General features: G+C 59.2%; 1 protein-coding gene across 2 annotated transcripts in view; it reads right to left on the bottom strand.

Annotated features, from left to right (window-relative positions):
- Window positions 1-23,800, bottom strand: part of STUM (stum, mechanosensory transduction mediator homolog) — a 63,034-nt gene that overhangs the window by 15,910 nt on the left and 23,324 nt on the right. The window lies entirely within an intron of this gene.

Here is a 23,800-nt window from a genome sequence, read left to right as displayed (position 1 = left end):
CTGTGTGGGTGCTCCCGCCGGGACAAGGGCAGGCAAAGCCAGCAGAGGGAAACCAGTGCACCTGCTCACCCAGGGAACTAGGGGCATGGCTTGGCCAGAGTTAAGACAACAAGGAATGAGTTTTACCAGCCTCAGAGCTGCTTCTCCCGCCACACCAGGCCAGGACACTAGTTTGTAGCCCCGCTCACTGTGGAACACGCCTCCAGCATGCCAGGTACACGGGACACTGTGCGGCCCACCCAATAGCCCCGCTTATGGCAGCACCTGGACACAGAGCACAGCCTGTGGCTTTGCCCATCTGCAAAGCAAAAGTGGTGACCTCAGCTGACCCGGGAACTCAGGGAAAGGAGAACGAAGTGGGAAGCGTCACACTTCCTGATTGCAAGCTGTACTGTAAAGCTACGATCGTCAAACCAATATGGTACCGGCATAAAAACAAACAGACCAATGGGACAGAACTGAGAGCCCAGAAAGGAACCCAGGCGTAGAGCGTCGACTGCTCTTTGACAAGGGAGCCAAGAATACTTGACAGAGAGAAGACAGTCTCTTCAATAAATGGCGCTGGGATAAGTGGATATTCACATAGAAAATAACGAGACTAGACCCCTACCTCACACCACTCACAAAGAGTAACTTGAAATGGACCAAGAACTTAAACGTAAGACCTGAAACCAAGAAACTCCTGGAAGGAAACAGACACAGAGCTCTCTGACGTGGGGCTTGGTGATGGTTTCTTGGAGAGGACCCTTAAAGCTCAAGTAACTAATGCAAAAATAAACACGTGGGGCTACGTCCAACCTAAAGGCTTCTGCACAGCAAAGGAAACCATCGACAAAGCAAAAAGACCACCTGTGGAATGGGAGAAACTATCTGCACACCATACATCTGATAAGGGATCAGTATCCAACATACATAAAGAACTCCTACGACTCAATAGCAGAAAAACAAGGGCACCTGGCTGGCTCAGTCAGTTAAGCGTCCGACTCTCGGTTTTGGCTCAGGTCGCGATCTCACGGTTTCTTGGGTTCAAGCCCTGCGTCGGGCTCTGCGCTGGCAATGTGGAGCCTGCTTTGGGATTCTTTCTCTCTTCCACTCTCTCTGCCCTTCCCCCACTCCAACTCTTTTGGGGTCTCTCTCAAAATAAATAAGTAAACCTAAATTAAAAAAAAAATAGCAGAAAAACAAATAACTCAATTAAAAAACGGGCAAAGGCAGGGGCGCCTGGGTGGCTCCGTTGCTTAAGTGTCTGACTTCGGCTCAGGCCATGAGCTCATGAGAGCCTCGCGTAGGGCTCTGTACTGACAGCTCAGAGTCTGGAACCTGCCTCAGATTCTGTGTCTCCCTTTCTCTCTGCCCCTCCCCCACTCGCACTCCATGCATCTCTCTCTCTCTCTCTCTTGCTCACTCTCTCAAAAATAAACATTAAAATTTTTTTTTAAATGGACAAAGGACCTGAACAGACACTTCTCCCAAGAAGACAACCAGATGGCCAACAGGCACATGAAAAGATGCTCAACACCGCCCATCATCAGGGAAATGCAAATCAAAACCACACTCAGATTCCACCTCACGCCCGTCAGAACGGCTAGAATCAAAAAGACAAGAAACAACAGGTGGGTTGGCGAGGACGTGGAGAAAAAGGGACCCCGTGCCCTGTTGGTGGGAAGGCAAACTGGTGCAGCCACTGTGGGAAACAGGAGGGAGCCTCTTCAAAGAGTTAAAAACAGAACGACCGTACGGTACCGCATTTCCATTTTGATCCAAAGATACCTGCACCCCCACGTTCACTGCAGAATTTACCAAGCAGGTGGCCGAGATACGGAGGCAACCCACGTGTCCGTGGTGGATGAATGAAGAGGATGAGGTATACACACAATGGAATATTATTCAGCCTTAAAAAGCGAAGAAATTCTCCCATTTGTGCCAACGTGGGTGGACCCTGAAGGCACTGCGCTAAGTGAAACACGCCAGAGACAGAAAAAAGACAAATACCGCGTGATCTCATTTATATGTGGGATCTAAAACGAAACGAAAGCCGAAATCGTAGAAAAAAGAGACCAGAGGAGGGGTGGGGGCGGGGGAGCCGGAGGGAGGGGTCAGAAGGTGCACACCCCAGGTCGAGGTGAGCCCTGGGGGCGTCCGTCCAGCCTGGTGACTGGAGCTGGCGCTGCTGTGGGTACGTAGGGAGGTTCAGAGTAAGTCCTGAGAGCTCAACACGGGGAGAGGAGTTTGTTCTCTCCTTGTATCGTCTCTGCAGGAGAAGCTGGATGTGAGCTGAACCCCCCCCACACCCCCTCTCCCCCCACCCAGGCGATCACTTCACAGCAGATGTCAATCAAACCATCACGCCCCACGCCTCACGCTTACCCGGTGACGGGCGTCAGTTACTTCTCAGCAGAACTGGAAACAATGCAGATGCCTGGGTCCCCCCCCACCCCTGCCTTGGATCTGATTTTAGATCTGGGGGAGGGAGGCAGGCGAACCTGCATTTCTAAGCAAGTTCCTCGCTCCGCGCAAATGCCCACTGAAGTGTGACAACCGCGGACTTAAGATCAACCCAGGAACCGGCCCAGAGCCGGCAGACCCTCCTCTCTCAGCCAAGGACAGCCCGGCCGGGGGCGCAGAGCCTTGCTGGACCCCCCACTTCTGCAGGATGTGGCCGGATACACTACTCAGGTCTCACAGCGGCTCATCCAGAAACCTGACTCAGTCCCTGCCCTTGGGAGCCCCCAGATGAGTGAGCAGGCCCCTCATCCTCCACCCCACCCCCCACCCCCGCCCCGGGTGTGCCCCAGTTTACAGAGGTAGGGCACTTGAACTCCAGCCTCCTCCCGCAGGCAGGAGCAGCGCGGGGTCCTGTGGGGGCAGGTGACATGGGGTGGGGGTGCTGCTGGGGCACTGGCCAAGGGCTTGGAATGCCTGGAGAGGGCGCACGCCCCTGAGCGGAGGGAAACAGAGCTCGGCCAGCACTGGGGGCAGGAGAGTGATCTAACGGGAGCAGTGATTCAGGACAATTAATGTCAGCAGGTGCTGTGGGTTGCGAGTGTCCAAGACCGGAAGGCAGCGGCTGAGGAGCGATGGGGACACGGACCCAGGGCTTGGCAGTGGACACAGGATGAGACGGGGGACTTAGGGACTCTCAGGAAGCGTGCGCCCCCAGCATGTGGCACGTGGTGGGAAATGAGACAGACCCGCGTGGACAGCAGGGAAAAGAGAACGCTACAGGAACAGCAAGAGAGCAGACGCTGAACATGGGCACGTGGGGGGAAACTCAGGGAAAAATGACACAGATGCCACCCCCCCCCACACACGTACGGTGCGCTAGACCGCGCTACCCTCCCCCTGCCTACCGCACCTCTAACCCTTACAACCGTCGGAGGGAGTTATTACTAACCCCACGTCTCCGAGAGCCTAGGTGATTTGGCCACACAGCCGAGCCAAGATTTAAGCCCCGAGCTGTCTAGTTTAGAAGCCTGAGCTCTTTGTGTTACATCCTTACGGTAAAAAAAAAAAAATAAATAATAAGGTAAATTAGGTCGGCTGCTGTGGGAAACATACGGAGGCTTCCTCAAAAAATTAAAAATAGAATTACCACATAAGCCAGCCACTTCACTTCTGGGTATACACCCAAAAGAACTGAACGCAGAGTCACAAATAGATATTTGCACACCCATGGTCACGGCAGCGTTGTGCACAATGGCTAGAGCCTCGGACCCCTAGGGGCGCCTGGGTGGCTCAGTCGGTTAAGCGTCCGACTTCAGCTCAGGTCACGATCTCACGGTCCGTGAGTTCGAGCCCCGCGTCGGGCTCTGTGCTGATGGCTCGGAGCCCGGAGCCTGCTTCGGATTCTGTGTCTCCCTCTCTCCCTGCCCCTCCCCCACTTGCTCTCTCTCTGTCTCAAAATAAACAAACATTTTTGGGGCTCCTGGGTGGCTCCGTCAGTTAAGCGTCGGATTTTGGCTCTGGTCACACAGTCTCATGTGGATCTCACAGTCCGTGGGTTCAAGCCCCACCTCAGGCTCTGTGCTGACAGCTCGGAGCCTGGAGCCTGCTTCGGATTCTGTGTCTCCCTCTCTCTCTGCCCCTCCCTTACTCATGCTCTGTCTCTTGTCTCTCTCTCAAAAATACACATTAAAAAAAAATTTTTTTTAAACACGTGACTGCCCCAAGTGTCTACAGGTAGATGAATAGATAAGCAAACTGTGGTGCGTAATACACTGGAATGTCATTCATCCTTAAAAAGGGAATGAAATCTGACCCCTGCTACGACATGGATGAACCTGGAGGAGGTCATGCAGAGTGAAATAAGCCAGTCACAGAAGGACAAGGACTGTGTGACCCCATTTACGTGACCAGAACGCTCAAACTCCTAGAGACAGAAAATAGGATGGTGATGGCCAGGGCCTGGGGGAGAGGAGAAGGGGGCTTAGTGTTTAATGAGGACAGAGTTTCAGTTTTGCAGAACAACAAAAGTTCTGGGGACGGGTGGCGGTGGTGGCTAGGGAACAATTACGAGCTCTCCTAATCCCACTGGACTGTGTGCTAAAAACAGCTGGGGCGGTAAATTTCTTGCTGTGCGAATTTTAACGCAATAAAAAAAAAAAAACAAGTGAAGAACCCTCATCTTTCGTGATTTGCAAAATATCCTTGAAGCTCTCCCCACCACCACCCTGCCCGGGGCCAGAGTCCTTCATGGGAGACCGTGAAGCAGAGGGTCTCTGTGACCTGTGGCCACAGTGCCCGGACTTGGTGGGATCTGGCTGAATTCCTGTGACCCTCTGTTCTGTAGCTGCGGCCAAGCCTCAGGCTCCCGGCCTGTTTTCCTTGGGCCAGACCACGTGAGATTACCACGTTCATGGGTCAAGAATAGCCGGGGAACAGCGATTTCATACGGCTCAGCCTGCTGTATACACGGACGTCTTGAGCATCAGGCAACTGTCCCTGAGCTCAGAGGTTGTTAGAGTTCGAAAGGCACCCGTCCATCAGCTGCCCAAAGAGGGAACCTGGCCAGAATCACCAAGCCCATCAGAGGCCTCTGGGCCTCTACGTACCCCCATCCGCCCACCACGGAACCGGCCGCTCCGTGGGCACGCGGGGCGGTGCGAAACGGCAACGCTGGCCAAGACACCGGCTCGTCTGCCAGGAGGAGACGGGCTCGCCACGTTTTGTCTGAAAGAGGAGGCGACCTTCCGTGCGTGAGGTGTGGGAGGGGCGCCCGGCCACTGCCCTCTGACCCGCGTTGACGTGCTCGTGATAACTCTTGGGCGCAAAAACACAAGCGCCTCGCGCACGCACTGACTTGTACGACACGTTACGTATGTCACCAGCAGCTGCGTCCGTGTGGATAAATGAAGAATCCATCATTGGGGCGCCTGGGTGGCGCAGTCGGTTAAGCGTCCGACTTCAGCCAGGTCACGATCTCGCGGTCCGTGAGTTCGAGCCCCGCGTCACGCTCTGGGCTGATGGCTCGGAGCCTGGAGCCTGTTTCCAATTCTGTGTCTCCCTCTCTCTCTGCCCCTCCCCCGTTCATGCTCTGTCTCTCTCTGTCCCAAAAATAAATAAAAAACGTTGAAAAAAAAAATTAAAAAAAAAAAGAATCCATCATTAACCGGGACCAATAACTTCGCTAATTAGGAAATGACGATCATAGGTCCCTTTTGCCATTATAAGCTTACAGGTGCCACAGGAAGGTTAGAGGTAAGGGCCTAGCTTCACCGTATGAAAACATCGTTTTAGTCTTTTCAGCAGTGAGTTTGAAAAACGGCTTTAGCACATTTCCGTACGAAGAGGTGTTAATTGTCTTCAATGAGTCTCACCCGCTAAATAAAGAGCGGTACCCAACGGTAACGTGTTAGTTCTAATTTATTCCACTTGAGCGCCAGCCGTGGGCCAGTGCCGGGTCCAGGGAATGTGGAGCCCAGGAGGGAGGGGGCTTGGCCCACCGCCGTCTCGGGAGCTCACACCCTCACGGGCACACGGTGCCTCGAAAGGAGCGGCGACACAGGATGCACACAGGGGAGCGAGGGAGACAAGGCCGGCTCACGCTTCAGTAGAAAAAAAATAGGGGCGCCTGGGTGGCTCAGTCGGTTGAGCGTCTGACTTTTGATCTGGGCCCAGGGTCGTGGGATCGAGCCCCAAGTCGGGCTCTGCGCTGAGCACAGAACCTGCTTGGGATTCTTTCTCTCTCTCTCCCTCTGCCCCTCCCCACTCTTGCACACTCTCTCTCTCAAAAAAAATAATAATAATTTAATTTGAAAATAATAGAGTGGGGCCCAGGGGGGCAGTGGTTCGACTGGAGAGGCCCTGAGGCCTGGCTTCCCTCTCCAGCCGCTGGCAGCTGCTGGGAAGGGATTCGACAGGGGACTGATTATACGGTCGGGTTTTAATTACAGAGCACACGCTGTGACCCCGAGAGGAGAATGGGGCAGAAGGGGTGAGGCAGGAGGCTGCGAGGAGAGAGGGTGCCAAGATCCCGGTGACGGGTCAGAGGCGGGAAGCCAGGGTGGCGGCGGGGACAAGGCAGGAAGACCCGAGGAGGTGGTGTCCCCGGGACCCAGTGAGCGGCTGCACAGAAGGAGGGGAAGAGGGCGCAGCCAGGTCTGGGTTCAGTTTTCCGCTCTACAAGGTGACCCGGGGACCCATGGTCGGGAGAGCGTAAACAGGGACTCGGGATGCTGGGCTGCGGGCCCAGGGACCGGGTGGGAGCAGGGGCGCATCCGGCCACGAGTGGCCTCTGCAGGGGGAGGTCTGACAGGGTGACAAGGCGGAAGCAGGGGGTCAGAGGTCTGGGAGAGAACGAGGTGCGGGATTGCGGGACAAGGGCGAGGACCACGCTTTCAACAAGCACATTCAAGAAACGTAAGCTTGTTTACCTGCTGAGAGGACGCTGCTTGGCGGGGCGGGAGTCGTGGGCCGTGGGGAGTGGGGGGGTGGAAGGAGGGGTGAGGGCACCCGATAAGATGAGGAGGGGAGCGCGGGGGAGGGGTCTATAGCAGTTTCCAAACCAATCTGCCCATCAGAATCCTCTAACTGACCATGAAAAGGCAGGTCAAGGGCCCCGCCTCCAGACCACCGACGGCACAGGGATCCAGCCAGGAATTACTTGCTTAAAAAATGAAAACAAACACGCCCCATCGGGCGCTAACGTACAATCAGGTGTAAAAGCCCTTCTCTGAGGGGGCCCCCCGGGGGGGCTCAGTCGGTTGAGCGTCTGACTCCTGGTTTTCGGCTCAGGTAGCGATCTCACGGTTCGTGGGATCGAGCCCGGTGTCGGGCTCCGTGCTGATAGAGCAGAGCCCGCTTGGGATTCTCTGTCTCCCTCTCTCTCCTCCCCTGCCCTGCGCTCACTCTCTCTCTCTCTCTCAAAATAAATAAATTTGAAAAAAGAAAAAAGAACCCTCCCCCGAGGGGAGGAGAGAGCGGCCTCAGAGATACGGAATGAAAGCGTCACACACCCTGGTGGGAAACTAGCACAAGACTCTGATCAGCCCCCCACGACGCGGAGCCGGGGTGGGGAGGTCACCCTCTGCGGCACAGCCAGGGGACAGGAGCCTGGGGCCCGGCCCCGCTCCTGCCCAGAAGTCACTGGCACGTCCTCCCCACGAGGGGCGGCTCTGCTCCCTGCGGACAGGGCGCGGGGACAGAGAACGGGGGCCAATGATCTGTTCCTTCAGCCCTACAGGTTCACCTGGGTGCTGCGGAGGGCGCTGGGTTTGGAGCGGGGTCCCAGGGCCTCTTGGAACTCGGAGAAGGCCAGGGCTGTCTTCCGAAGTAACTGCTCCTGACAAAGGTGACCCCCAGCCCTGGGCCGGCGGGTCAGGCAAGTCTGATCCCGGACGCGGGCTCTGCGGTCATCGGTCATCGAGCCGTGCTGCTGTCAGCAGCCGAGGCTCGCTCCCAGACGCTCTCCATCACCCTCCGGGGACGGCTGCCTGTGCACAGCCCTGTCAGGGGCACAACCTTGAACCTGAGCTTCGGGGAGCACGGGGGAATGTAAATGGGAGGGTGACTGCACCCGAGGACAGAGGTCCCTCCTCACTGCGGTCTGGTCCGGCCGGAACCAGATGAATGGAAGGTCACAGTCGGCCCTAAGAAGCTGCGACTCTCAGGCCTCGGGGGCGGGGGGCATCAGAAGCAACAGAGAGGGTGCAAAAACACGGTCCAGGGCCCCAGCCCCAGAAAGGCCAAGACAGCTCGTCTGGCTGTCGGCTTCTCATTAACGTCACTTAGCCCACCCAGAAGCGGGAGGGAAGGCCTGCAGGTTCACAAACGATTCGGGCCAAAAGTCCTGGCAAGGAAGGTCAGGGAGGCTTGAACTAGGTGCCCGCGGCCTCGGTGAGCCAGGGGGCCGGGCCTCCACAGGGCTCGGCGCGTCCCTCCCTCACGCACACACCTCGCTTCTGGTTTCTGGGGGGGGGACAGAAGCGGGGGACCTGGGCCACCTGCATTCGCACCCTTCCATCTGGTGACCCCAGAGCAGAGTGCAAGGTCACGGCAGGAGAAGCGGGAGAGGAAGGGGTGTCTGGACCGCATCCAGTGGGACCGTGTGTGTCGCGCAGGGTGAAGGCAGTCCCCAGGAGCCGGAGGACGGTCGCCCAGGGTTCGAGGCTGCGGAGGTCGGTGGGGACGCTGTGTCCTCCTGGGTTCTGTCAACCGGCCTGTGCCTCACGCACTGCTCGACGGGGAACTTGCAAAGAGGGAGACTCTAAAAGCTTGAGACAGGAGAGCAGGGCAAACACAGTGCTCCAGCTCCCGACCACGCTCCACGTTCCGGAAAACCCACCCGCCGGTGGCTTCCACCCGTAAATGTCGGACCCGCGGTGAAGGGATCTGTGGACGGTTTTCCACACCCCGACAGCACACGAGCTCCTTAATGGGGGGCCCCGGCCCGTCGCACGCTGGAAACACGTCAGTGCGGTGATCAGGCTGTCGCCTGCGACCCTTCTGTCCCCCTCGACCACTCAGAGACGGGGAAGTGAATTCATCGTGACTTAAATCTTTCCGAGCACAGGTTTCAAAGGAGAAAAGGAATGAAGGGTGGCCGGGGTGCCTGTGTCCCTCCACAGGGACGGGGTGTCCTCGGCCTCAGCTGCTGCCCGCGCCCGGCGCCCTCCCCGCCGACCCCCGAGTCAGAAAGCGCCAGCTCGGGGTACACGCTCCTGTTCTCCCCTGGGACGCACGCACAACAGAGGGCGGCTGGGGGACCTGCGGGCGGGGCGGCTTGGGGACAGGAGGGGGCTTACAGGTGAGACCCTGGGGATAACGGCCCTTAGCGGCTACCACTCCCTCCCAACAAGGAGGACAGCGAGCCCCCCCCGCCCCGCCCCGGGCTGCCACAAAGAAATCTGGCGTCCTTCTCGAGGACAGAGAAAATGAGATCAGCTCCCTCTGTCCTTCTTTGCGCCCCCACCGTGACAGGCTGATCACCCCGCTGGAGGCGAGGTCGACCGGAGCCGCTAATTGATTTTAGTGGCCCTGGTGCTGAATCGGCCTCCCCGGGCTTGTCCGCAAACCTCCTCTGCGAGCCCCCCAGATCCACGACACGCTCCCTGCCCTGGACGGACGGCGAACAGAACTGAACATTTTAGGTCTATCTGGGGGGGGGGAGGGTAGGGACCTGGAGGGGACCCCGGGATCTCCCCAGGATGTTGAGCCTAAGCAGAAATTCAACCACATGGAATTCTGGGTTCCCCAGCTCGGAGCCCCGTCACGACAGAGTCTGGGCTTAAATGCCAGAGGGTGAGCTGGGGGGTGGAGGGCCGGGGCAGGAAGGGGCTGCAAGGGCGCTGAGGCCCTGGGGGCTGGGCTTTGTCCTCCCCGCCTTCCAGCCGGCCCGGTGTTACAGCTGGCCGGTCAGGTGCAAGGGCAGCAGAGGACACGTGTTGGAGGGGACGGCACACTTCCGTCTGCTCAGGATCCGCAGCCTGACAAGATGAAGTTTCCACGGATGGGCAGACACGGCGATTGGAAACAGAGGGGCTCGGGGCCAAGGTCACAGCCGCCGGGAGCCTCTGTGAGATGAACGCAGTGAAAACTGAAACCCTCTTCTGGGGCCACTGGCCTCAGTGGCTCTTTCATCCACAGGGGTGCCGCTGAGACTTGAGGGCTCGTGGCCGAGCCTCATTCAGCCACTCAAGCCCCCGGGGAACACCTGTCAGGTACGACACACCTACTGTGTGCTCACCCCCGGCTGGTGAAACGGGGTCACGGGCCCCGGTCCTCTCAAGCCGTGGAGGCAAGATGCCCTGGGCCTCCAGCGCCAAGTGTGAGTGGGGCCCGGCGTGCCACGCACCGGGGACCTTCCCAGCCTGGCGGACCACCGCTGGGGGTCCAGGGGCGAGCGGTCCCCAGGCGCCCCAAGTTGTGCCACACCCCCTGGCATCGGGAGGATGCTACACCCCGCATCCTGCCCCTGAGCCCCCGGCAGCGCAGGCCTGCTGAGCCTCCCACGTGCATCGAGGGCAGGGGAAACATTCGCAACCACACGGCCCGGGCCTGGAGGCCTGCACTTCTGGGCACGAAGCCGCCTCTTGCTTAAAATCGATACGATTCGTTTCGTCCATTCTGTTCCCCCTTGTATCCAGGAAGCCCTTGCTGGGAGCCAAGACCTGAGCTGAAGCCACGTGTGCCCCCACAGAGAGGAAGCGTCCCGGCCCTCGAGACCCTCAGAGTAGTGACGGACGCATAAGCCACGGAACGCAGGGCCATGTGGTCAGTGCTGTGACGGGGGTGGCAGCAGGATGATGCCGTGGGTACAGAGGTGGCCGGGCACCAGAAGGCCAAGGGCCCGAACCCCAGCGGGACCACCCACAAGACGCGAGGTCTGGACAAGTGATGTAACTTCTCCAGGCCTCAGTTTCCCCCTGTGCAATCATGGTAATGACAGCAGCCCGTCTCACGGACGTGCGGACCAGAGAACACAGGGTGCACTCGGTAAGGGGTACGTGGGAGCATGAGGGGGGGGGGGCTGCCACCCAGACTGCGGGGCTGGGGGGAGGGGTCAGGTGACCTGAAAAGTCTTTCCCAGGGGCCAATGCCAGAGCAGAACCTTGAGGAATAAGGTTATTTGCTGGGAATTCGCTGGGATTTGACGATCCCAGTGAAGCCCGTTCTTACAGCGTTTTGCGGCCACTGGTGGTACCCCTCACCCTACCGTCGAAAGAAACGTATCCTAATTGCTAGGTTCAGGATGTCCCAGCCTCTCGAAGCCCGAGGCCCGGTGCCCATCCACGTGCCACGGCCTGAGGCAACCGTTAAAGTGGCAATCAGGAAGGCTACGCGGCCCGACACGCGAGTCTTTTCAGGACAGTTAGGACCACGGTGTACGCGCTGTTCAGGGGACCATCCAACAGTGTGTTCACGCTTGCAGACAAGGACCGCAGGGTGTGATGCTGCTTTTCTTTCAAAACGAGATTCTCTTCCCACTTTGACGGAAGTTCCCGGCACCTGTCAAGTGCATCTCAGTGGCCACAGAGAGGCCCACACGGCGGCCAAGCAAGCCGGGGGACAGAAGCCCACAGGCACCCGACACAGAAAACAAAGAATGCCGTGTGACTGTCCTGCTGCCGTGACAAAAGCCCCCGAACTTCCAGGAAGGGCTCTGGGACGCGGCCCCCATCCAAGGGCGTCCTTCCCAGTTAACCAGACAAAGCAAGGCTCTCGGCTAAACAGACGGTCTGAGCTCACCTGCCGGGGCGGGGGAGGACGCCGAGGGCTCCTGTTTAGAAGCCAGGGAAGGACTCCAGTCCCTAGAAACCCCGAGGAACCACCGCGTACCATCTAGATGGGCTCCAGCCCACGCAACTGGAACCAGCGGCCTGGATAAGAGGGGCTGGGCCACTCCGACTTCCGTGCCTCCTGGACACAGAACCTCATCCCCTCGAGGGACGGCGGCTGGCTGGGGGGCGCAGAGCAGGACTGCAGCAGACCTAGAGGCCGTGGGGAGGCAGGGGAGGGGCTACCCGAGGACCCTTCTAGGTGCACAGGGACAGACAAATAAGCCACCGAGGTGGGAAAACAGAGACCGGCTTTACGCTGTCTTCTGGGCTGACCTGTGCACCTGTCAACCGCCAATGCCATGGGGACCAGCGGCCCCGGGATTAGGACTACGAATCTGCGGGGTACGGAGCACTCAGGAGACGTCACTGTGTCACTGCGTGGCTCTGCCCGGTGGCCGCAGCAACCTCGTCTTTACTCCCCCTTTGAACAGACAAGACCCAGGACAAAAGGCGCCTCAGCCAGTGGAGCCGACTGCACAAGTGACCCCGGTTCTGGAGAACTCTCCCTGCGCCCATGCCCTTCAACACGCGACTCCGCACGGCCTCTCGTTACAGGACGGGGTCTGCTTCCCCGCTCTTGGAATCCGGGCTGACCGTGACTTTCGCGGGCAGACGTAACGTGGCGGAAGCGGCACGCTCCGAGCCGAGGCCACCGGGGCCACACAGGCCTCCACCCGCTCTCGCCCTCTGTCCGGCCACCACGCGACAAGTCCGGGCAGCCTTGCTGGAGGAGGAGGAGGCCACCCTGGCTGAGCCCAAATCGCAACCCGCAGCATGCGGACTAAATAAGCGGCTGTTGTTTTAGGCCACGAAGCTTGGGAGGGGGGTGGTTGTTACACAGCAAAGCTGACTGAGACACCAGCACACGCCCGTCTGCACAAACCCGTGGCCGCCAGCAAAGGGGAAGGAGAGGCTGGGCACTGGGGCTTCTGCCGGGACCCCTTACCCTGGGGCTGGAGGACGCCTTTCCGGAAAACAACAGCCCAACAAACTCAGTCCAGCTTCCCATGGACCCCCAAGGCCCCCTTGCTTGTTTCCTAAAGGGGCAAAGAACAGAACGGATTTGAGAACCCCTCTTCCCGCCCGGAAACTTCTGTCAGGAAAGGACTGAGAATTACAACCGGCTGTCCTGATGACGGAGGCCTTCCCTCCGCGAATCCAGGCGGCCCGGACTCGACCTCCACCGGCGCGGGGCCACGCGGCCATCCCAGTGCCGGCCTCGCCACCGCAGAGCTGTGGGCAGGACCCCCGGGACGGCAGCTTCCAAGGGGAGGCTGGAGGCGCTGGGGCCAACGAGGCTGCAGGGGGTAGGCCGAGGGACCAGGCCAGGCCGGCTCAGAAAGGGGCTCGCCAGTGGGGTGGCAGGACGGCGGGCCCACGAGCACCAGCTACAAGTCCCTGAGGAATCTGAATTGACTCGAATCGCTGCGTGTCACCCATGTGAGGACAAGTGCCGGGTGGGAGGGGGCCCCAAGAGCTTACGCCTCGTCCTCTGCACAAGCCATGAGCCCCTTGAGGCCGTGCAGCCGAGGGCGGGGGTGCCCTGGGGGGCTCCGTCGGCTGAGCGTCCGACTCTTGGTTTCAGCTCAGGTCACGATCTCACGGTTCGTGGGTTCGAGCCCCGCGTCGGGCTCTGTGCTGACAGCACGGAGCCAGCTTGGGATTCTCTCTTTCTCTGCCCTCCCCTGCTCGCTCTCTGTCTCTCAAGGTAAATATAAACATTTAAAAAAAAAGAGGGGTGACCGGGTGGCTCAGCCGGTTAAGCATCCGACTTCGGCTCAGCTCACAATCTCACAGCTCTTGGGTTCGAGCCCCGTGTCGGGCTCTGTGCTGACAGATCAGAGCCTGGAACTTGCTTCAGATTCGGTGTCTCCCTCTCTCTCTGCCCCCCTCCCCTGCTTGTGCTCGGTCTCTCTCTCTGTCTTTCTCTCTCAAAAATAAAGAAATAAACATTAAAAAAAAAAATTAAAGAAGAAAAGGATACCGACTCTGAACACAGGCTGCTTGGGGTTGAGCCCCAACCCTGCCACTCATCAGCGTCCTGTGTGACTCTGGACGGGTCACTTAACCATCCTGTGCCTCGGTTTGCTCCCCTGAGAATGGCAGCAATCATGTCCACCTCTCCGCGTTGCCCTGAGCGGAAGAGGACGGGTGGGGGGTTGGACAGCACAGGGCACCGGTGCCCTCGCGGACCATCCCAGCTGAGAAGCCAAGGAGACTGATCGGCCCCTCCTGGTCCCTGCAGGCGAGGGACGGGCTGGGTCCCACCGAGACAGGCAGACTCCCTGCACACCCTCCAACCTCAGGGCTGCTTAGTGTCGGCCGCGCGGTAAAGGGACGTGGAGCCGTGATCCTGGCCTCCAGACCGCCTCGGGCCCCTGCCACCCAGGACCTCGGCCATCACTCCCCCTCCTGTATTTCTTAGCTAGGTTTTGTTTTAAAGTTTATTTATTCATTTTGAGAGAGAGAGCACGAGCAGGGGGAGCGGCAGAGAGAGAGGGAGAGAGAGAATCCCGAGCAGGTTCCACGCTGTCAGCACGGAGCCCGGCTGGGGCTCGACCTGTCATGAACCGTGAGACGGTGACCTGAGCCGAAATCAAGACTGACGCTCAACGGACTGAGCCACCCAGGCGCCCCCACCATCACCCGCCCTCCTGAGCACCGCCTCCTGGGACGGTTATCACGGATGTCATTACTCCTGGCACCAGCAAAATTCAGTGAGGGGGATGCTGGGCTGGGCCTCACTTTGCCTTCTGACCGTGAACGTGGCCGTGCAGGTCAGTGAGTAGGTTCCTCTCCCTCCCACAGGCCTGGCAGGGTCTGGGGAGGGGGCAGGAGAGGGACAGAAGCCTGACGAGACCCAAAAGCCGTGCAGAGAAGGGACTATGAACAGCGTAAGGACTTTATGTTCCAGAGCATCACAAACAGACCCACACACAAATCAGGGGGAAGGTCCCCAAAGGGTCTGGGGACCAAGCCACAACCCCGCCCCCAGGGAGAGGTCAGAAACAACTCTGTGACCTGCCCCTCACATCGACAAGGGGCCCCACCGTAGGCAGATTCCCTCTCTGACCTGCTTCCTGTTCACACTTGCTCGATCAGAACCCGAACCCCGCACAGCGGCCCCAGGACCCACGTCGGGATTCAGACGCGGGTCTGGGTCGAGGCTCTCCATCCACAGAAGTCAGATGACGCGGCTCGATCGCCACCGCGGTCACCTCGCTCGGCTGCAAACATCTTCGGCCGTTTCCAGAAGTGAGTTTCCCCCTCCTTGGATGCATTCTGGAACAATCTAGAATTCTCAAAAGAAGGCGCTGCTGATCCTGACAGCGGATCCCCGGAGGGTGCTCGGCTTGCTCTGAGCCAACAGCGGCCCCGGCCGGGGCCAAGAACACTCAGGACAAGAGCATCTCCATAAATGTGCATCTCGTAAACGGGAGCGGATTTCATGCCTGAGTCACCCCTTCAAAGGTAACGGTGTTCAAAGGCAGTTCTGTTCTCTTTCGTGCCTTTCCTGGCGCATCAGCGGTGGGGATGGGCGCCCAGGAGGCCTGGAGGGGGGGTCAGCACGGAGTCAGGCCTCCCCTGTGCTGCCAGACTCAGCACGTCACCTGCTGACGTGCCCCGGGCCACCTCCACGGGGCTTGAGAAGGTGCAGGGAGAGAGAGGCATCTGGCGTTCACGCTGTAAACCCGGGTGGGATGCCATCTACGCCCACCGAGGTCCTGGCGATATGGGAGTGTATACGTAGCGACTGGTTGATGAACCAACCAAAAAAAGGGTCATTTGTTCCATTTTATCTATATTTACACTTACTGGCGGGTGTAGGTCAACATCGCGGCTGGTGAGTTGCCCCTGTTCTTACGCACTCTTTCCAAAGATAACTCACGGAAGGATCCAGCCAAGGAATCTAGCTACTCAGGGATGAGATCTCTTAGGATGCTCTGGGCTGGACGGGACACAAAAGCAAGCCACACGAGCTTACCTGGCACGAGGCATTATGACCGGCAGCTCGGAACTGGGCTCGCTGAGCAGTGCCACTGTCACCGAGGGCCCGGGCTGTTTCCGTGTCTCTGTGCTGCCTCTCCTATAGACGGCCTCACCTTCGGGCTGGTCCCCAGATGGCTGCAGCCGTTCCGGGAGCCTCGATCCAGACGTGACGATGTCAGGAAGGCAGGGAACAGACACGTCCCTGATGAATGACAACCAGGTCACCTGTCCCACGTCCACACCGGTCACCCACGAGAGGGGTAGGGTGACAAGACCGGTGTGGACGAGCCGTCTGGGTTGGGGAAGATGTCGACCTTCAATCTGGCTCCCGCCACCCAGGCCGCTTACCGGGGTGGGGCTCCCCTCTCTCTCCTCTGGGCACCCCCTCCCAGGCAACCAGATGTTCCAAGTCAACCCTGGAGCCACCACACTGAGATGTCCCAGCTGGGTATCTGGAGGCCCTGAGAACAGCTGTTGCGTTTTTTTTTTTTTTAAATACTTCCAGATCCTTTTTTAAATATTTATTTTGAGAGAGACAGAGAGCGTGCGCAAGTGGGGGAGGGGCAGAGAGCGAGAGAGAGAGAGAGAGAGAGAGAGAGAGAGAGAATCCTAAGCAGGCTCCGAGCTGTCAGCGCAGAACGCGAAGCGGGCCTCGAACCCACGAACCGTGAGATCGTGACCTGAGCTGAAACCAAGAGTCGGATGCTCAGCCGACGGAGCCCCCCAGGTGCCCCCGGCCACTTCATTTTAAAGACGCCCAAACGGCCATCAACAGATGAAGGGATGCGACGCAATACTCTTCAGCCTTAACAAGGAAAGAAATTCTGACGCGTGCTACCATGTGTGTGAAGACCAGGTCAGAAAAAAATTCACTGCCATGTGACTGCACTTGAGGAAGAGCCCAGAGGAGTCAAAATCACAGACACAGAAAGGGGAATGTGGTTGCCACGGGACAGGGAGGAGAGAACGGACAGCTGCTGCTTAACCATTCTAGAGCCCCTGTATGGGAGAGAAAGTTCCGGAATGGATGGCGGTGGTCGCACAACGCTGTGCATGTGCTTAACCCCGCTGAGCCGCACGCTGAAGAATGTCGAGAACGGTAAGTTTCACGTCACGTAGATTTGACCACGGTACGAAAAGCACCCTTCGGGGACATCCGCGGACTCGCCAGATCGTGGCAACCCCACTCTGGCCCCGGGACGCACACGCTGCCCTCAGCAGCCCTGGGGAGCCTTGCTCACGCGGGATCTCCCCACGACGGGATCCGGAATCCCTTCTTCTTCCCCGAACGCCAACCTGATCAGAGAGGCCCAATGCGTAGGGGCCGCGGGGTGTGCACGCCAAATCGGGGCGCCCGGCCGTCGAGGGGCACCCCAGCTGGGAAGCCCAGAACGCGCACCCGTGGCACCGTCCCTCTAACGCGGCTTCTGCAGCCACGCCGGCCAGCAGCTCCAGGAGACGGTGCGTCACCCGCCTTAACGAGGTCCTTCTGAGCCCCGGCGGAGGGACGAGCCATCCATCCACCTGCCAGGGAGCCGCTGGGAAACACCAGCTCCTCCTGGCCACCGTCCGATTACTGAGCTCAGCAGGGACTCACGGGGCCGCGGCGGCAGCCGACGGACGGGCTTCTCGAGGCAGAGCTCATCAGGTGCAGGCAGACGAATCTGGGGCCCTGCAACCCCGGGCAGTACATTCTGGAGCCGGGCGGGCAGGACTCGGCCCCGGGCCGGGCGCCAAGGCAGGCCCTGGGGAGCCGCTCACCAGCAGACATTTCCTATTAGGGCAAGAAGACTCTGCAGCGTGACAGGTTGAATTTGTGTGCGGAGCGTGGTTCCCTTTGATGTTCTGGGAGTGGAAACCAGCCACCGCAGGCTCCAGGCCGCCGAAAGCGGGGCTGAAACACCGCTGCCGTTTCTTCCTCTCGGAGGTGGCCCCGGGACGTCCTGTCCCCTGCCGGCCTCCCGGGGGCACCCCACGTTTTCCCCGGCGGCCACGGTGTAGGCGGAGGCTGGCCCATTCACCGCCCCCCACCGTCCCTGCCGTCCCCTGGACGCTTCCCCTGAGCTCCCCACCCCCAGACCCCAGCCTGGTCCACCCGCCGGGCTTGGGGACCTGCTCTCCAGCGTCCTGCCTGCCTCTCAACGTCACCCACCCGGCCACCCCCCCCCCCCCGCTGCCCGTCTTTCCAGGAGCCCTCGGCACCCCGCTGGGGGTGGTCCCAACCGCGGCCCCCTTGCTTCGTGCCCACGTCCTCAGGTGCCCAGGAGAGCAGAGCGACCGTGCTCACTGCCACCGCGGGCTGGCTCGGTGCTGGGCCTGGTCACGTGCTCTGCCTCGTTCGGGCCTCAAAGCCCGAGAGCCGGATGCCGCTTGCAAGGGAACAAGGCGTCCGTGTCGACCTGGCTCTGCCCCCCTCTGACCCGGAGCGGGTCGATCGGGGGCTCGGCATCTCCGGTCCTCCTTCCGCACGACGGGGCTGACGTCACCGGCACCTGCTTCACGGGGCACCAGACGGGCCCGTTAAACAGCAGCCATTCATATCTCACGGTTCTGGAAGCTGAAAGCCCGCGATCGAGGCGCCAGCCGGTGCGGTGTCTGGGGGGAGCTCTCATCTGGCCTGGTAGACGCCTTCTCCGTGGGCTCCCATCTGGCAGAGCGAGGGAGCGAGCGAGCCGTCTGCGGTCTCTTCTGCCCGGGGCGCCGACCCCATCGCGGCAGAGCCCCGTACTTCTGACCTCCCGTAACCCTACCTCCTAAAAGCCTCGTCTCCAGACACAGACACACGGAAGGCTAAGGCGTCAACATGCGACCCTGATGGAGACACAGTTCAGTCCGCGGCAACGGGGCTGGTGTGACGAACGAGGGAGCGAATACACGCAGGGCTCCCGCCACGGAGCTGGACACACGGCCAGCGGGGCCTCCAGGCGTGGGACCCGGACCCCTGCCCTTCACCATGATACCGGGGTCACCCAGTCTCGTAACTGAGGATGGGGACAGGGGCAGTGGTCCACACCTGCTCTCTCTGCTCGTCCCCCGTGAGTGCTGGACACGCCTTTCCCTGGGGGGTTGTGAGACCCTCCGCCCTGGGCCCCTGAGCCCTGGCCGGTGCCCCGTTCCATTGCTCTGGCTCGCTCACTCGCACCCCCTTCTGGGGCCCGGCCGCAGCCCTGGGGACGCTGAGATTCCTCCACAAGGAGTCCCACCCCTCCTCCCTCAGAACGGCACCAGCTGCTCACACACAGCGAAGACCGGTGGCCAGGAACCAGGCTCACGGGCCCAGGTCTGTTACCCGACGTAAGTCCCCAAGGAAACTCCTCAGTGGTGCCCTGGGTGTGTCAGGGACGGACAGTCTGTCCAATACCGTGTTCCCATTCCAGGCCTGCGGGACAGTCACCTCGTCCCTCTGCTGTGCTCTGCTCTCTCCTCTCTGAGAGCCGCTAACAGGGACATCGGCACCCTTGGCTCCCCGAGATGTGCATTCTGTGATGCCACCACAACCCCCTGCCCTGTCTGGTCATCTGTTACTTCTCTCCAACTCCTAAGGTGGGCACTTCGGTCCCTGGGCCACAGTGACCGGCTCAGAGATGGGCTGAGGACCAAAGCCAGGTCAGTGTCAGCAGTTTCGCTGAACCAATGGGGCGGGGGGTGGGGGGAAAGGGGGGAAGCCCTCTTTTCACTGGGATTGCTCATTTAAAAGACAGAGTCACCACGGAGCACCTGGGAGCCACCACGTACAGGGAACTCAAACCACATACGGGACTGAAAGTAGGGTCAAGAGCTGGGAAGAGAAACTGAGTCCTGAGGACATCTCTGAGCGCCTGGATCCAGCAAGACCTGAAATCCAGCAGATCAGTGAAGCGATACATTCCCTTGTCTTTTTTTTTTTTTTTTCCAACACTTATTTATTTTTGAGAGACAGAGAGAGACAGAGCTTGAGTGGGATAGGAGCAGAGAGAGAGGGAGACACAGAATCTGAACAGGCTCCAGGCTCCGAGCTGTCAGCACAGAGCCCGACGCGGGGCTCGAACTCAAGAACCGCGAGATCGTGACCTGAGCCCGAGTTGGACGCTCAACCGCCTGAGCCCCGCGGGCGCCCGTCCCTCTTCGGTTTAAGCCAGTAGCGCTGGGGTCCTCATGCTCCTACCGGAAAGACGCTCAGCGGGCACCTCCGAGAGTTCCACGTGCATTAACTCGCATGTGGCGAAAAGCCTGTGAAGTCGGTACTAGCAGCTGCAAAGAGCCTACCTGGCCTGGCTGAGGTTAAAACGGGCGGCACCAAGTACCCGGCTCTGGAAACCAGACGCGTGTAGTGACTCACCTGTGTGGGCACCCGGGTCACCGGCGCCGGGACCGCCCGGATGACACTTGTGGTTGCCGGACTGACTCAGCCGCTTGTATGTAACGCGCGACCCGCACCTGGCCCGGGCCTCGGGCGCGACCTCCAGCCCGCCTCCCCGGCTCTCGCCCGGTGACCTGGCAGCTCCTCTCTTGCCTCTGAGCCTGGCCGTCCACGTCTGTGAAACGAGACACGTGGATGGCACGTTCCCCAAGAAGCCTCCCAGCTCTAAGCTCCTGTGACCCTGGTCCCGCGGGACAGAAGAAAGCCGTCCGGGCAGAACCAGAGCCCGGGGGGTCCTCGACCTTCCTGCTCAGCGACACACGTGCCCAGAGGCCGTCCCAGCAGCCTGCAGGTGGTCGTGCCCCAGGGCAGGCAGCCAGGGAGCCTGGTTCCCAGACCCAGGGACTGCGGGCACTCCGGGCGGCTTGTCCCCATCCACCTGACCCGCCTGCAGGAGAACGGCACCGTGGCCCGGACTTAGCCCAGCACCCACTGGAGGCACTTCATGAAACGCTTGCCAAGAGCTGTTTGTGAACATAGTAGACGTTAGAACAACAGGGGGGTCTGGGGGGCTCAGGCAGTTACATGTCCAACTCCCGGTTTCGGTTCATGTCACGATCTCTCAGCTTCGTGGCTTTGAGCCCCACGTCAGGCTCTGAGCTGACAGCGTGGAGCCCGCGTGGGATTCTCCCTCTCCCCCCTCTCCCTCTGCCGTTCCCCACTCAACCTATCCCTGTCTCTCTCAAAATAAATAAACTTAAAAAAATAAACATTAAAAGGAAAGGAAAGGAAAGGAAAGGGAAGGGGAAGGGGAAGGGGAAGGGGAAGGGGAAGGGGAAGGGGAAGGGGAAGGGAAGGGAAAGGGAAGGGAAAGGGAAGGGAAAGGGAAGGGAAAGGGAAGGGAAAGGGAAGGGAAAGGGAAGGGAAAGGGAAGGGAAAGGGAAGGGAAAGGGAAGGGAAAGGGAAGGGAAAGGGAAGGGAAAGGGAAGGGAAAGGGAAGGGAAAGGGAAGGGAAAGGGAAGGGAAAGGGAAGGGAAAGGGAAGGGAAAGGGAAGGGAAAGGGAAGGGAAAGGGAAGGGAAAGGGAAGGGAAAGGGAAGGGAAAGGGAAGGGAAAGGGAAGGGAAAGGGAAGGGAAAGGGAAGGGAAAGGGAAGGGAAAGGGAAGGGAAAGGGAAGGGAAAGGGAAGGGAAGGGAAGGGAAGGGAAGGGAAGGAAAGGAAAGGAAAGGAAAGGAAAGGAAAGGAAAGGAAAGGAAAGGAAAGCTGACCGAGGAAGGCCCCCATTCATGCTTCCCGAGAAACTCACAGGTAAGGGCTCTCATGCTTCCAAGATCGAAGGACATCGCGATGGCCCTGACCTTGGACATCTGTGCCGTAAATGTCCCTCTGTGGAGGGAGGCAGGCGACTGCACGGGCCTCTCTGCCTACCGGGGTCACCGGGTCTCACAGCAGCACGACACCACACTGTCCGTAGTCTTTACACATTGGCCGTGCTCGTTCAGGAGTGCCTCACTGTCTCTCTGTTCTGCCCGTCTGTCTGTCCGTGCCCGCGTAGCAGCTCCAACAATGTGGGTTTTTAAGCAACTTTGTTAACAGGCCTCGGGGGCCACAGAAGTAGTATAGAGCAGGGGGCTGCCCAAGGGACCTCTGGGTCAGGGTCTGACAGCACAGAGCCGGACGCGGGGCTTGAACCCACCAACCGCGAGATCACGACCTGAGCCCCTGGGGATCCGTGAGCTGGGACTGAAAACACTGCTTCCGTGTTTACACTAACCTCTAACTCAATTTCAGCATTTCCGTTCATTATCAGATGCAGGCAACAGCCACAATAACATTAGGAGAACCTGGCCTTCATCATCAGTAGAAATCACAGATATTTCCGGACCCCGGTGCAGCCGAAGAGCTTTCTCCAAACATCATCGACACTAATCTCTAAAACATTTCAAAGTTAAGGCACTTGTGAGACCCACTGCTGATCTTATTTAACGCATGAATACAGAAACAGAGCATCTCTGCGCACAAAGCGGGCCTTTAAATATGTCGATGATTATTTTTTAGTATCTTTGGTGGTCTTTGTGAGTCTGTATTAAAGGCATTTATGTGGGGCGCCTGGGTGGCTCAGTCGGTTAAGCGTCCGACTTCAGCCAGGCCACGATCTCGCGGTCTGTGAGTTCGAGCCCCGCGTCAGGCTCTGGGCTGATGGCTCGGAGCCTGGAGCCTGTTTCCGATTCTGTGTCTCCCTCTCTCTCTGCCCCTTCCCCGTTCATGCTCTGTCTCTCTCTGTCCCAAAAATAAATAAAAAACGTTGAAAAAAAAATTTAAAGGCATTTATGTATTTTTAAGTTTATTTACTTTAAGAGAGAGAGAGAGAGAGCAGGCAGCAGGGCGGAAAGAGAGAGAATCCAAAGCAGGCTCTGAGCTGTCAGCACGGAGCCCGAGGCGGGGCTCGAACTCACGAACCGTGAGATCACGACCTGAGCTGAAGTCGGACGCTTAACTGACTGAGCCACTTGGGCACCCCTCTTAAATGCTTTTGATACGGGGGTGCCCGGGTGGTTCAGTCGGTTAAGCATCTGACTCTTGATTTCGGCGCAGGTCGTGATCTCACGGTTCGTGAGTTCGAGCCCCGCCTCGGGCTCCGTGCTGACAGCTCAGAGCCTGCTTTGGATTCTCTCTCTCCCTCTCTCTGACCCTCTCTGCTGGTTCTCTCTCTCTTTCTCTCTCCAAGAAATGAGTAAAATTAAAAAAAAAAAATCTTAGTATCAATTTAAAAATAAATAAAGTTTTAATAATAAAGGCATGTAAGATGCATTTTTAAGAAACCAGTATTCTGAGAAGGGGTCCGACTCCATCAGACAGCTAACGGGTCCAACGGCACCACAACAAGGTTTGGAACCTCTGGGTCAGGGTCTGATGTCTCCTCCGGGGCTCAAGCCTGCCATCTTCCAGCTGAGGCTCGGGAGGGAGGAGGCGTGACCAGGGCAGAGCCCCCCAGGGATGCTGGTTGGAGAACGGGAGCCCCATGGGGGCAGGTGGCTTAGCAGGTGGGTTGGGCCACTCTGGTCTACACCCCGTCTCTGGTCTACACCTGTGGCTACTACCTCTGCTCCGGGCTCTGAGCATCCCTCCCGCCGGAGGCACTCTGCTTCGGTCTCTCCCCCTCTCTGGATTTTGTCGCATTTTACAGGGTGCTGGCGGGCACGGCCGGATGTCCCGACGCTGCTGGCGTGCTTGGCGGGAGCCCCGCTGCTAAGACACAAACCCCAGCTGTACCTCCAAGCACGGCACCCCATCAAAGCCCATTCCTCCCCCCTCAGCGGCACTCTGTCCCGTCCTGGGGCCACTTGGGTTAACCCGGCAGCTGTTCTCCGAAAGGTCTCACTCGGAGCCTTCAGGAAAACCCGATGCACTGCTCTAAGTATCCAGAGAGGCCACTCGCGGAGCTCAGGGTGACGGCCACGGCAGAAAGGACGCCACCGTCCTGGCCCCAGACGCCCGCAGACTCCGGGCAGGGGGGCTCGTGAGGGACGGCCCCCCCAGAAAGGGCCCGCCTGGGCGGAGGGGGCAGGAGGGGCCCTGAGACGTGGGGGGCCACCTCAAGGGACCAGCGAGCCACCGCCCTGTCCCGGGCTGTCCTGTCCTTTCAGTAGGTCCAGGAGCCACTGGCCTCACTGCTCCCTGCTGCAGAAGGTTTC

The sequence above is a fragment of the Panthera leo genome, chromosome F3, assembly GCF_018350215.1.
Source record: "Panthera leo isolate Ple1 chromosome F3, P.leo_Ple1_pat1.1, whole genome shotgun sequence".
Lineage (NCBI taxonomy): Eukaryota > Metazoa > Chordata > Mammalia > Carnivora > Felidae > Panthera > Panthera leo.
The sequence above is the reverse complement of the archived record's forward strand: the minus strand, read 5'-3'. Positions and strand labels throughout refer to the sequence as shown.